This window comes from Tamandua tetradactyla, chromosome 4 (assembly GCF_023851605.1).
Source record: "Tamandua tetradactyla isolate mTamTet1 chromosome 4, mTamTet1.pri, whole genome shotgun sequence".
Classification (NCBI taxonomy): Eukaryota; Metazoa; Chordata; class Mammalia; order Pilosa; family Myrmecophagidae; genus Tamandua; species Tamandua tetradactyla.
The window spans coordinates 83,542,184-83,555,084 of NC_135330.1; the positions used below are offsets into that span (position 1 = coordinate 83,542,184).

Here is a 12,901-nt window from a genome sequence, read left to right on the forward strand (position 1 = left end):
CTCATGCAAGAGACTTTTCAGGAGGGAAATAATTCTTCAGTAGAAGAAAGTGGGCTGGTATTGCTGTCTTAAAGAGATATTTGCTCCTTTGTTATCATTTCAAAGAAGTCTTATTCATCCTATTATGGGCATCTTTCTGGGGCAGCAGTATATTGCAGTCAATATTTGCACCAAGTGAAGGAAATGAACCAAAACAAGAACAAGGACAGATTTGAGTTACAGCAGTGAGTGGCTTTGGTGTTACGTTCTCTCTTACCCTATCAGACAGCTCCTTGAAATATTCTTCTCATATTTCATTTCGCTAATCTAAAACAGCTTGTGATTATTTAACTCTCATTTTAAATTTCATCTTATACATTAACATTGCAGCCAAAAGCAAAGATAGATTGCTGAGGTCAGAAAAGCAACTCAAGTTCTTAAATTTCCCTTCAGATAGAACAGGGAAAATATGCAGCACTCTTAAGTTTTATCAAGAATGTCATCGTGGTTATAGAACCAGCAACTAAAGCTAGTCTAGAACTATAATTATTTTTAGTTAGAATATATTGAAGCAGACAAACACAATAAGTTCAGAATAAGCTCTTGCCAATTAGAGGAGCTTCTAGTTCTCAGAATTTAAAGTTTGTGTGATGTGGGAGGTCATTATTACAAGACAAGCAAATGTGACATCTATAGAAATCTATTCTGTTTTTTGAAAGATCTATCTGAATATCTCATTTTAATGTTAGTTATCTATATAAAAGATACTTTATCCTATGATTTTCTTAAAACCTTAAACAAATTGCACTTTAAATGACTATAAGTAATCCATTTAAAATACAAGTATACATGTCAGTATTGGTTTCTATGCAGAGAATGTCATTGTGTGTAGTTTCATGTAATTTGTGATACATGTTCTTCATTTTTGGATTATTCTTTGCTAATTGCAGTGATTTATTGCAGATGATTTTAATTTCTTTACTGATATATAATTCTCATGTAACCAAAACGACATATTTAAAATGCACAATTTAATGGTTTTAGATTATTCATAGAGATGTGTAAGCATCACCACTGACCCTCCTCCAAGTCCCAGGTGACACATGTATACTTTTGCTGCTATAGATTTGCTTATGGTGGACTTTTTACATACTTTTAATCATGGTAATTTTTTGACTGACTTCTTTCACTTAGCATAATACATTGAATTTTCATCATGTTGTAGCATGTATCATAACTTCATTCCATTGTTATGGAGGAATAACATTCCTTAATATAGTTACACTATATTGTTATTTACTCATCAAATGATGAGCATAAAATTATCTCCATATTGCAGCTGACATAGATAATGCTTCTATAAACATAATTGTACAAGTTTTTGTGCATCCTGATATATTTTTGTTCCTCTTAGACATACACCAAGTGGTGGCATTTCTGGATAATTAGTTAAATCAATATTTAATACTGTAGGAAACTGCCAACATTCTTTCCAATGTGGCTACTTTTTACATCCACACCGGGAATATATGAAGTTCCTAATTATTTCAAATACTTTTCAACAATTGTAATTATCTGTTTTGTTGGTTATCTTATTTCTGGTGGGTGTGACGTACTATACACTGTGGTTTTCCTTTGTAATTCCCTAATGTCTAATGATGCTAGAATATTTTCATGTGCTTATTTGCAGAGAAATATCCTTATTTTCATCCTGATCTTAAATGCAAAAATTCAGTCTTTCACCACTAACTACTTGTTTTTGTTTGCTAAAGTTGTTGGAATTCAATATACCAAAAATGGTTTGGCTTTTACAATGAGAACTTATTAGTTTACAAATTTACAGTTCTAAGATAATGAAGATGTCTAAATTAAGGCATCAAGAGGAAGATACCATCTGAAGAATTAAGGTCTCAAGAGGAACACATCAAGAGGAAGATATCTTCTGTGAAGAATGACCACTGACATCTGGGATACCTTTGTCACCTGGGAAGGCACATGGCTGATGTCTGCTAGTACTTTTCTCCCACATTTCATTACTTTCAGCTGCTGGTTCCAATAGCCTCCTCTCTGAGCTTCTATGGATGCTCTCTTAGCATCTCTGGGACTTTTCTCTATCAGCTCCTCAGGAGCGTTAGTTCTGTAATCTCTCTCTGAATGTTTCTTTCTCATCTCTCTCAGCTTTTCCTGTCCTTTTATCCTTTCATAAAGGACTCCAGTAAAGGATTAAGACCCACTTTGAGTTTTGTGTGTTGTACCTCAATTGAAAGAAGCTAATGAAGAAGTTCCACTCACAATAGCTTTGCACTCAAATGAATGGATTTTTTACATAGCTTCAAACCAGCAAAATTCATCCTCTGGACACCAAAAAGACATGTTCCTTCCATACGCAAAATGCACTCATTCCATCACAAATTCATGAAAGCTTTAAATCATTGAAGTAACAGTACTAAGTACAAAATCTCATCAAACTCATTTAATTCATTTCCCTTCAGAGTCCCTTTTAGTTCAAAATGTTTTCTTCATACAGGTCTTGCAACAACCTCATCAATTTTTGCATGCAGCACATAGTTCTAAAGTCCACAGACAATAGGACTTTCCATAAATGATTCCTGGATAGCTGCATTTCCATTCCTGACTTTTACAGAAATGGTTGACTGGTTTGGTTTCAGGTGTGGTTAAATCCTAACACAAGACAGTAATGTCTGGGGACTCATTTTCTGAAAGCTCAGGGTTTTCCAAACCAACAATTTTTTATTTCTTTGTACCCAACCAAGAGTTCAGTTCCCAACTTATTTCTTTCCTTTTGCATGTCATGTAAGCTGCAAGAAGAAGCCAGGCTGCACTTTACAAATTTAATCTGGAAACCTTTCAGCTAATCACCCAAGCTTGTCACCTGATGGTGACAAAATTCTGCCTTCTATTCTACAGTAGGACTCATTTTGCCATATTCTCTGTCACTTTAAACAAAGATTGTCATTCTTCCAGTTTGTAATTATACATTCATCATTTCTATCTAAAGCCTCATCAGAAGTACCTTTAGCATGCAAATTTCTACCAACATTCTTTTCAAAGTAGTCTAAGCCTTTTCTATCAAACATCTCAAAATTCTTCCAGAATCTTCCATTCATCTATTTATAAAGCTGTTCCAGAATCTTTGATATTTGCATCTCAGCAGCCCACTTCACTGTACCAAAATCGATTTCAGCTTTCTAAGGCTTCTGGAATGCAATATAACAGAAATCAGTTGTTTTTACAGTGGGAATTTATTAGCTTACAAATTTACAGTCCTGAGACCATGAAAATATCCAAATTAAGGTATTGAGAAGAAGATACCTTTTCTGAAGAAAAGTCACTGGCATCTGAAACACCACTGTCTAATGGAAAGCCACATGGCTGGTATCTGCTAGTACATCACTCCCAGGTCTCATTGATTTAAACTCTTGGTTCCAGTGGCCTTCTCTCTGAGCTTCTGTTCATCCTCTCCTAGCATCCTTGGGGCTTTTCTCTCTCAGCTCACTTGGGGATTTGTCTGTAAAATCTCTCTGGTGTTTCTCTCTGAACTCTTTCAGATTTTCCTATCCTATTAACCTCTAATGAAGGACTCCAGTGAGGGATTAAGATCAACCTTAAATGGAATAGGGTCACATCTGAATTGACACAACCTAAACAAGAGGTCCCAAATACAATATGTCTGCAACCATAGGAATGGATTAAAAGAACAAGACATTTCCTGGGGTTCATAATGGCTTCAAACCAGTACACTATGATTTTAGCCATGGTTTTAGCTATGGTTTTCCATTGACACATCTTACTGGGGAACTTCATTCTATTCCAAATCCTTCCAATGATTTTCAATATATGTATATGTTTTTATCTTTTATTCTATTACTATGGAGAATAATGTTGCTTATATTTGCATGTTAAAGCAACTTTGCATGCTGGATTAAAACCATTTGGACATGGTATAAAAGTTTTCATGTTGCTATATTTAGTTTTCTAATATTTTGTTGAAGATTTTTTGCATGTATATTACAAATACAATATCTTATATTGTATATGCCTATATTTTATCATAAAGGTTATCTTGTCCATTTTTATTGTAAGTGTTACCTCACTCTCATAGAAAGAGATGGGAATAATTCCCTCATTTTCTGTTTGTTTTTCATTTGCAGAATTTATGAAAGTATAGAGTTATTCCTACATTAAGAGTTTGTAGAATTTACTAGTGAAGAATAATGAATCATGGCTTTTCTTTGTAGAATATATGTATATATATGACTAATTCAACACGTTTTTCTTATAGTTATATTCTGATTTTCTATTTCTTCTATGGTCAGTTTTGGAAGTTTGTATCTATCTGGGAATTTAGAGATTCATCTAGTTGAGCAAATTTGGGGGGAGATAGCTGTTCATTGTATTCTCTTGAAATTTCTTTTTATTTCTGTAAGTTCAGCAGTGATGTCCCCTCTTTCGTATGTGATTTTGAAACTTTTCTGTGGTTGTAGCAATCAGACCAGTGTTACCAGCTTGATACTACTGGAGTAGATCTTCTACCCTATGTGTGGGTTCTGGAAGAAGAAAGGAGGCTCTGGTACTCTCATCCACTTCCTCCTAGAAAAGATTGTCTGAACTTATGCCTGGAAACATGAGAAATGTGCTTGTCTCTCCCTCCAAGGTTTAAAATATTTTACTACAGGAGGGAGTTATAGGGAGTAGAAGCCATTATCTTCTTGAATGTGGAAGCCAAATTACTGTTCCCAGAGTGATGGGAACTCATAAAATAGGGCTACAGGATATAAAGAGGGAATGTGTTGTTGCTCAAGTACCACTGACTCTCATTGTTTTTATCAACAGTTTGTAGAATTTTTAAAAACTGTTCCTCCATTTTCTGTTTGATTTTAGGATAATTTCCAGAGATTTTTTTATTCATGGATACATTGTATCAAGTTGAGAAGAGTCCCTTATATTCACATCTTGTTCATCATTTTTCCCATGAGTATATATGTGATTTAGTCAAGTATTTATTTTTTATCTGCTGAGAAGACTATGGATCGTTTTTGCCTTCAAATACATGAAAATGGCATTTTACATTGATTTTCATAAGTTAAATGAATCTTTAGAACAGGGCTAAATTAAAATTATCATGTATATAAATCCTTGTCATATTTGTTGGTTTGGGATCATAATATTTTCATTGAGTTTTGTTTATTTTCATCAGGTATATTGGCCTGTAGCTTTCTATTCTTGTCATTTCATGTCTAGTTTTGTTTCCTGGTCTCATAATGACTTGTGATATTTTTACCGATCCTCCACTTTTTTTCAGGAGAGTTTTGATGATTGTTGTTATTTCTTTTTAAATATTTTGTGGAATTCACCATTGAAACCATCTAGGCTTTGGAATTTTTTGTGTGGGGGCATATTTTTAGTGACCAATTCAATTACCTTACATGTTACAGGTTTATGAAAATATTCAATATTCTGCATATTCTGGAGTAACTTTAGTGTGTATAGAAAGTTCACTATGTGTCTAAGCAGTCAAATAAGTTACCAAAAAGTTGTTCATGCCATTGCTTTAAAATCATCTTTTATTTCTGTAAGGTCGGTCATAATGTGGACAAAAGTACGTATTAGTTAATTTTTTTGTATATTTGACTTTAAATCTTTTAAAAGGGAAATACATATTTTCACTGCATTTTATAATTACATATGTAGTTATATGTGCCAGGACTCGCTTTATTTTTACATTTGAGTTATCTTCTGATATCACCACCTTCCAATATGTCTATTATTTCTCCTGTGGTGAGGAGTCTAGCTACAAATGCTTTCAGGAAATATTGAGATAAGTATATCTTTATTTTACCTTTATTTTTGAAGGATAGTTTTATTGTATTTTAGAACTTTTGTTCTCTGTCAGTAATTTGAATATATTAGCTTATGGCATCCTGACCTCCATTATTTCTGATGAGAAGTTGTCATTGTTTTTCTTTTCATTTTGAATACTTTTATATTTGTCTCTGGCATCCAACAGTTATATATGCTCTGTCTTTTTGTAATCCCTTACTTCACGTAGCTTCATGTTTTTTTACAAAATATGGGAAATTTTTGATGATTTTTTCCATCAAATATATGCTGTCTCTTTCTCCTTATTCCTTTTTTCCTGGGATTTTCAATGTATGTATTTTTAATACCTTTAGTTCAATAAGGTATTCCACTGGTTTCTGAGATTCTGTTTAATTGTATTTTTTATTCTTACTTATTTATATTCTTAAGATCATAAAATCCCTATGGATCTATTCTTCAAGTTTGCAAATTATTTTTTCCATCAACTCTAATCTATTGTTGAGGACCCATAGTGAAATTTTCATTTGTTATTGTATTTTTATTTCTGGAATTTACCTGTTTTAAAATAACTTCTATGTATTTCTCAATCTCTTTTTGATGATTTATTGTAATCATTCTTTCTTATTGTAGTAAATAAAAAGTTTATTAACAAAGAATGCACTTTTCCAGCCAAAAATGTCTTCAAAAGTTAACAACAACAATAGCAAATATATATAAAAGACATATTTCACAGTTAAGCAACCAAAAGCTGCCCCAATTATAGCCTTTAAACAACATGGGAGCCTCCTCCCTCCCTTTTAGGAAATATATTCAGAGTTCCAAGTACTCTGTCTGAAATGCTCTCTACAGAGAGAAGTTAAGAATCAATGCACTTTTCTGAAAATTTTTCTGATAAATCTTTTTAAAACAGGCATGTCCAGAAAAACTGCATTCTGGTTCACTCTTGGATTAGTCCAAAGTCCAAGAAGTATATCTTTCAGACTCGTCGGGTCTTACCCTGTTGAGTAGACACAGAGGAATTGTTTTCATACCACCACCTGTCCATCTTCTTCAACATTCTGTAGATCATTCTATTGGCTTCCTAGATCTCACTGTGGAAAAGAGGAGTCCCCTAGGGCCCATTCAAACAATCTTTGAGTTACATCTCTTCAAGAGCATGTTCAGAGCATACTCCATTTGATTTTTTAAATTCTCATGAACAGCCAGGCATCAGCAGAGTTGTCAATCTGAACATTGCATATATCCTATCCTCATTGACATTGTTGAGGAAGTATTCTTTATTTTGGCTATAGATGATCATTTTTTTATGATCATGGTAGAAATTCATCTGAAAGTTGCCATCATTGAAGAGTATCATCAAGGCCTTATCAGATTTTAGCCACTGAAGGAGGTGGTGCTGAGGTCTTCAAATACTGATAACACTAGGCAGATCTCCACCATCTATGAGGTTCTCCTCTAAGTGATGAGAAAAGTTTTTCCGCACTGTCACTTGGCTAATAAATTGTTCAGGGACATCTGCTGTGGAAAAAAAAAAAACAGAGCAATGGCCATGCTCTGCATAATAGTGAACTGGGCTTTTTTTTTTTTCATTTGGAAGGAGACATGTGAGCAACATTGCTGAAAAGAACTACAACAGCATGGTCTGAAAGCTGGTACCCTAAGCTGTATTTTTTAGAGTAATCATCCCACTTGGTGACCCAATGAGATGACATGCTCAGATGTGGTTCGGGAATGCAGTCAACTTCTGGCATGTTTTCTAGATATCCCACAACTACTCTTGCCACTGTATTTGCAAAACTTCCCATGGTAACATCCTTGAGGCATTCACTAGTGCTGTTACATCTTCCAAGAGTCCTTCTGATTGTCACCTAGACAGCATCCCCAATCTGTTGCTTGTTTTCCACTGCACGTGTTCCAGATCTAGCAAATGTAGTGGTAGGTGGCTGGAGTTCCTTATCTGTCCTATGTTTGTTGGGTCGCTGAGTTATTGAAGACTTTTTCAAGTTATGGATAAGCTTGTAAATTTCTTCATCTTCTTTAGATATTCTATTATATGTGTCAACATATCTTGCTTTGTCTTTTTTTGTGAACAAATTTCTTAAAGAAATTCTTAGCTGGGCTTCACAAGTGGAAATCTGGAACTGTATTACAACAGCTAGAAGAAAGTCTGTCAGGAGTGAAGCTTTGCCAAAAAAAAGTCACATCAAATGATTTCATCCAAACTAGGGCAATCTTATGGATTTTTGGCCAACATGCTAACTATTAAGTGCTTTGCAGGAGCCAGCAATGAAGATGGCCTTGTATGTCCTGCTTCTCTTATACAACTATAAGTTTCTTTCAGATCTATAGTTTCAAACATTGTATACATTACACAGCCTAACGCCCAAATGTCTGATTCACAGCTATGTTCTTGTTTATTGAGTACTTCTGAAGAAAGATAATTTGGGGTACCACATATTGTTCTTCTTCTGTGTCCCAAGTGCCAACCTTGCTGCCAAACCAAAGTCCCCAACTTTTAGTTCCATGACTTCATTAATAAAAATGGTTTCCTAGTTTGAGACCTCTGTGCGAGATTTCTTGTTCATGAAGATACTTTAGTCCAGATACAATCTGCCTGAGGTAGTATCAAATTTTGGCTCTGTCAATACCTTACTTTAAAGATATAAGCCATGGACTGTACACTGCAGTATTCCATGAGAATGTAAATGTTTTCTTTGTCCTAACTAAGTAGTGGTAAAATTGCACTACATGCTTAAGGTGAAGAATTCTGTGAAGCTCTATTTCTTTGTTAATCTTTCCCCTTTGACAAGGTTGAGTACTCTCCTGCGAGGAATTATGTTTACAGCATAGACTGTTTTGTTTGTCAAATCTGCCAACTCATAACATTTTGCAAAGCCACCTTTTTCCATCACTTTGCCAAGGCAGTAGTGCTTCCCAGCCATGGGGTCCATGATGATCTGTGAGATCTCAGCCCTGGGTGCCTGTGGTGGGGGTGGTGGCCATGGCTGCACCTGTGTCTGTGGATGTGGCAATGTGGCTCCTTGGGGGTCTGCTGCTGCTGCTGCTTCTTCAAGTCCTGGCCCTAAGCCTTGCCCAGAGCCTGCTCGCACATCTTGGGGCTTGCAGCAGGGTGATGATAGGTGATAGTATGCAAGTGCTCCGTTAAGGGGATAGTTCGCAAGAGCGCCATTATCAAGCTATTGTTCAACTATGCTGTCAGCTCCGAGGCGCAGATCACATCCAAACTTGCCCTTGAGCCCCGTGGTGCCGGCCTATTGGCGCCCGAGGCCCTTGTCCAACTTGTGTGAGTGAACACTTGGGGAAATCATGTATTAGGCCGGGGAGGGGCGGGGACTCGGAAGGGATAGATATCACAGCTCACCATCCACCAGAAGATGTTGGGTGAGGCGGGTGATTGGGTGGAGTTGGACCTGAGACCCATTTTGATTGGCCAGCACAGACGGACGCCGGTGGCCGGCAGTGCTTGCCATGTTGGAGAGGTCGTCCCGGACCGACATCCATTCTTCTGATTCTCCCAACTTTGGCATTTAAAATAGAAAACCAAGGACCATAGCCTACCTCTATCCCCACGCCTCAGCCCTGCCCTCATTCTTTTGCTTCCCTCTGCCTGCGAGGCGCCACCAGGTGAAGGGCTCGCAGCCTGGTGCCAGGAACTTCAGTGAAAGCATGTCGTTTTCTCCCTCCTGCAATGGTCCCTCTGACAGCCCGCAACCTGAAGCCTCTTGGCCAAGGTGTGAGTGCTGCGAGTCTGTTGTACAGAGACCCCAATAAACAACAACTTTCGTTGTACTGAGGCCTCACCCTGGCCTTCAGAAGGGGCTTCATTGCTCCCACCCGTGGGACTGCTGACCACCCAGCGTTGCTGGCCTGGCCTCTGACAGAGCTAGCTCTTGCCGAGTTTGAGGCACTGTGGAGAGACAGACCATGCCAGTTTGAAAGAAAAGATAGTGTTCACACTTCAGGGTATTCCAAGTTCATGAATGCACTGCAGATTGGGGGGTCCCCGGGGTGGGCACCTCTGTCAGAGGTCAGAGTTAGCACTTAACCTAGGAGAGGGAGGCTGGTGCCCAAATTCCAGAATGCCTTTAATCATTCTTTCTTAAGACTCTAAACAAGGTTCCCTTTACTTCTCTGTGAGTATTTAAAATAGCGACTAAATCTGTATATTCAAACTCCAACAAATAACTTCCCTCAAACAAAGGTTCTGTGGGCTCTGTGTGGTTTTTGTTGTTGTCCTTGTTATTTACCTATATATATGTTACTCCTTCCTGGTTAATTGCTTGCCTCAAGAATTTTAGTTAAAAATGAGTATTTTCTATGATGTATTCTTGGAACTTTGGCTATTTCCCCCTATAGTTGATTATTGTTACTATTTGTGCACTTGGTTAGTAACTTACTAATTCTGTGTAGTTTGATACTCTTATTGTGTGGAGCCACTTATGCCTCTGCCCAGTTTTTATTTATTTTTTGTTTTGATTTTTAAGCCACTTAATAAAGATTACACTTGGATCAACATAGCTTACTGATCAGCTGGTGACTGGTCAGATGCATTTATATGCCACAAAGCCTTCAGAATCATACTCTTTGTGATGGGTCAGTGTGTGACTAGGGGTAGGCATTCAGTGTACATTTTTCTGAATTTTACTTTCTGCATTCACAAGGTCACATTCAACCAAGGACAAGTGACTTGCTGATACTCTTCCTGTTACCTCTTATGGTAACATATGCGCTCTTGTGCATGTGCAGACTTGGATGCCAGGGGTAAAAGGGATCTTATTAATGCACTATTTAACCTTTTCATTCCCCAGTGCTTCACATGAAATTCATGTCTGGTCTCTTCCAAGCCCACATACAGACTTTAGGCTGCTGTAATACAGATATTCCCTGAGTATTTGCCACTGAGATTGCTATTACTTTTTACCGTGTCTTTAGCCATGGGTTTTCCATTCTCTGCTAAAAATAAAGTGAGACTCCTCCAGTAGTGATAATAGAGATGTCAGTCCTCATGACCAGTGATGTGATAGGTCTTCCTCTCCATGTAGCAGAGTGGGGACAGGAGTATACTCAGGCTAAAAAGCAACTGATCTCCACCATTCTTATTAAAGTAGACTTTATTTTCATAAATAAATAACTCACAATTTGTATGTCTTTGGTCAATTTCCTGATTTGGGGTTATTATAGTTGACAATATTGTACAGTTTCATTATTTGCTGAACTGCTCACCCAGCCATTCCAGAACTCTGAGCCACTGATTTTGTTTTAGGTGCATGGTCCAGGAATGGAATCAAGTGTCCAACATGGAAAGCAAGCATTCTACCACTGAACCACCCATACACCCTGAGAAATTGATTTTTGACAATGGTACAGAAGCTTTTCAATGAAGAAATTGTGACAGGTAGAATTATGTACCCCAGAAAAAAGTGTTCTTAATTTTAATCCTATTCCCATAGGTGTGAACCCATTTGTAAGTAGTATCTTTTGAAGATGTTATTTTTAGTTAATGTGTGACCAACTGAATCAGAGTGGGATTTTCCTGCTACTGTAGGCCTTATAAGGAAAGTCCTGGGAATGAGCCAGAGGCCAGAAGTCAATGGTATTAGGTTTTGGAAAAAGAATTCTAAGAGCAAAAGGAACTCTTGATACAGAGCCCCCTTCAGCCCCCCTCCTCAGCATCCTTGGCAGGACAAGGATCCAAATATAAAACAATTGCCATACTGTTTGGTGTTGTATCCTCCAGATGAATGAAGACATCCCAGATAACTAGAAATACAGTCATAACCTGTCTCTGCTGATAACACCCTCCCCTACCAGTGCCTCACCCTGCCTGATACGTGTAGCTGCACATCAAAGGAGAATAGTGTGTCAGTACCTCAGAAGTCTATCATACCCTAAGTTAACAAGCCCTTTCCAATCAAGGGACAACACACCACTTTGGCCACCCTCCCCTCCTGACACCACTCCTCCTTTAAAACACAGCTCCCGGAACAAAGAGCAGGAGCCATCTTGCTTTCCTTTCACTAGCAGGTTTTGCTGGCTCACGCCTGCCTGCTTTCTCCATGATTTCTCTCTGCTTTTTCTCTCTTCAATAAACCTGTTAAGCTTTGACTCACTGTCTCATGTGGATTCCTTAACAACTCTGTGTCTAACAAATGGAATCCAGAAAAGAAAAGAGAAGACATCTCCATGTGATGCAAGGCAAAGACACAAGCCAAGGAAGTCTAAGGATTGCCAAAACCCAGAGTCAGAGTTCTACAGATCTTGGGGAGAAAGCATTATATTTGTGATGTCTTAATTTTGAAATTTTCCTACCCTCAAAGCTATGACACAATTCCCATTGTTTAAGTCAATACTTTGTGTGATATGTGTCATAGAAGCCAGGAATCTAAGAGGAAAATGATTGTCCTTAAAAAAAAAGTACTGAGCAATTGAACATCTATATGCAAAAATTCAACCTAAACCTAGAACCCATGCTTTATACAAAAATTAACTCAAATAGATCATAGATCTAAATACATAATGAGAAACTATACAAATATAGTTTGTATAGAAGGAAAGATAGGAGAAAACTTTCTGAACTGGGTGTCATGGTTAGGGACAGGTGTCAACTTGGCCAAATTGTGGTACCTGTTCATCTGATTGGGCAAGCGCCGGCCTGTCTGTTGCAATGAGGACATTTCATAGGATTAGGTCATGATCACGTCAGCTACATCCACAGCTGATTCCATTTGTAATCAGCCAAAGGGGAGTGTCTTCTGCAATTAGTGATGCTAAATGCAATCATGGGAAGCCTTTTAAGGAAAACTCAGAGGAGACAGGTTGCATTCCTGCTTTGGCTGGTGAGCCTCTCCTGTGGAGTTCATCCAGGCCATCCATTGGAGTCATCGGCTTCGCAGCCTGCCCTGTGGATTTTGAACTCTGCATTCCTACGGTCACGTGAGACAGTTTCATAAATTTTATATTTGCAAGTGTTCCCTGTTGATTCTGTTTCTCTAGAGAACCCTAACTAATACATCTTGGTACCAGGAGTGGTTCTTAAGGAACGGAATCTTAAAAATGGGTT

The 12,901-nt window shown here is 37.6% G+C and overlaps 1 pseudogene; it reads right to left on the reverse strand.

The window, feature by feature from the left end:
* Positions 1-6,942: 6,942 nt before the first annotated feature.
* Positions 6,943-9,010, reverse strand: LOC143680321 (serine/threonine-protein kinase PLK2 pseudogene; annotated as a pseudogene).
* Positions 9,011-12,901: the final 3,891 nt, after the last annotated feature.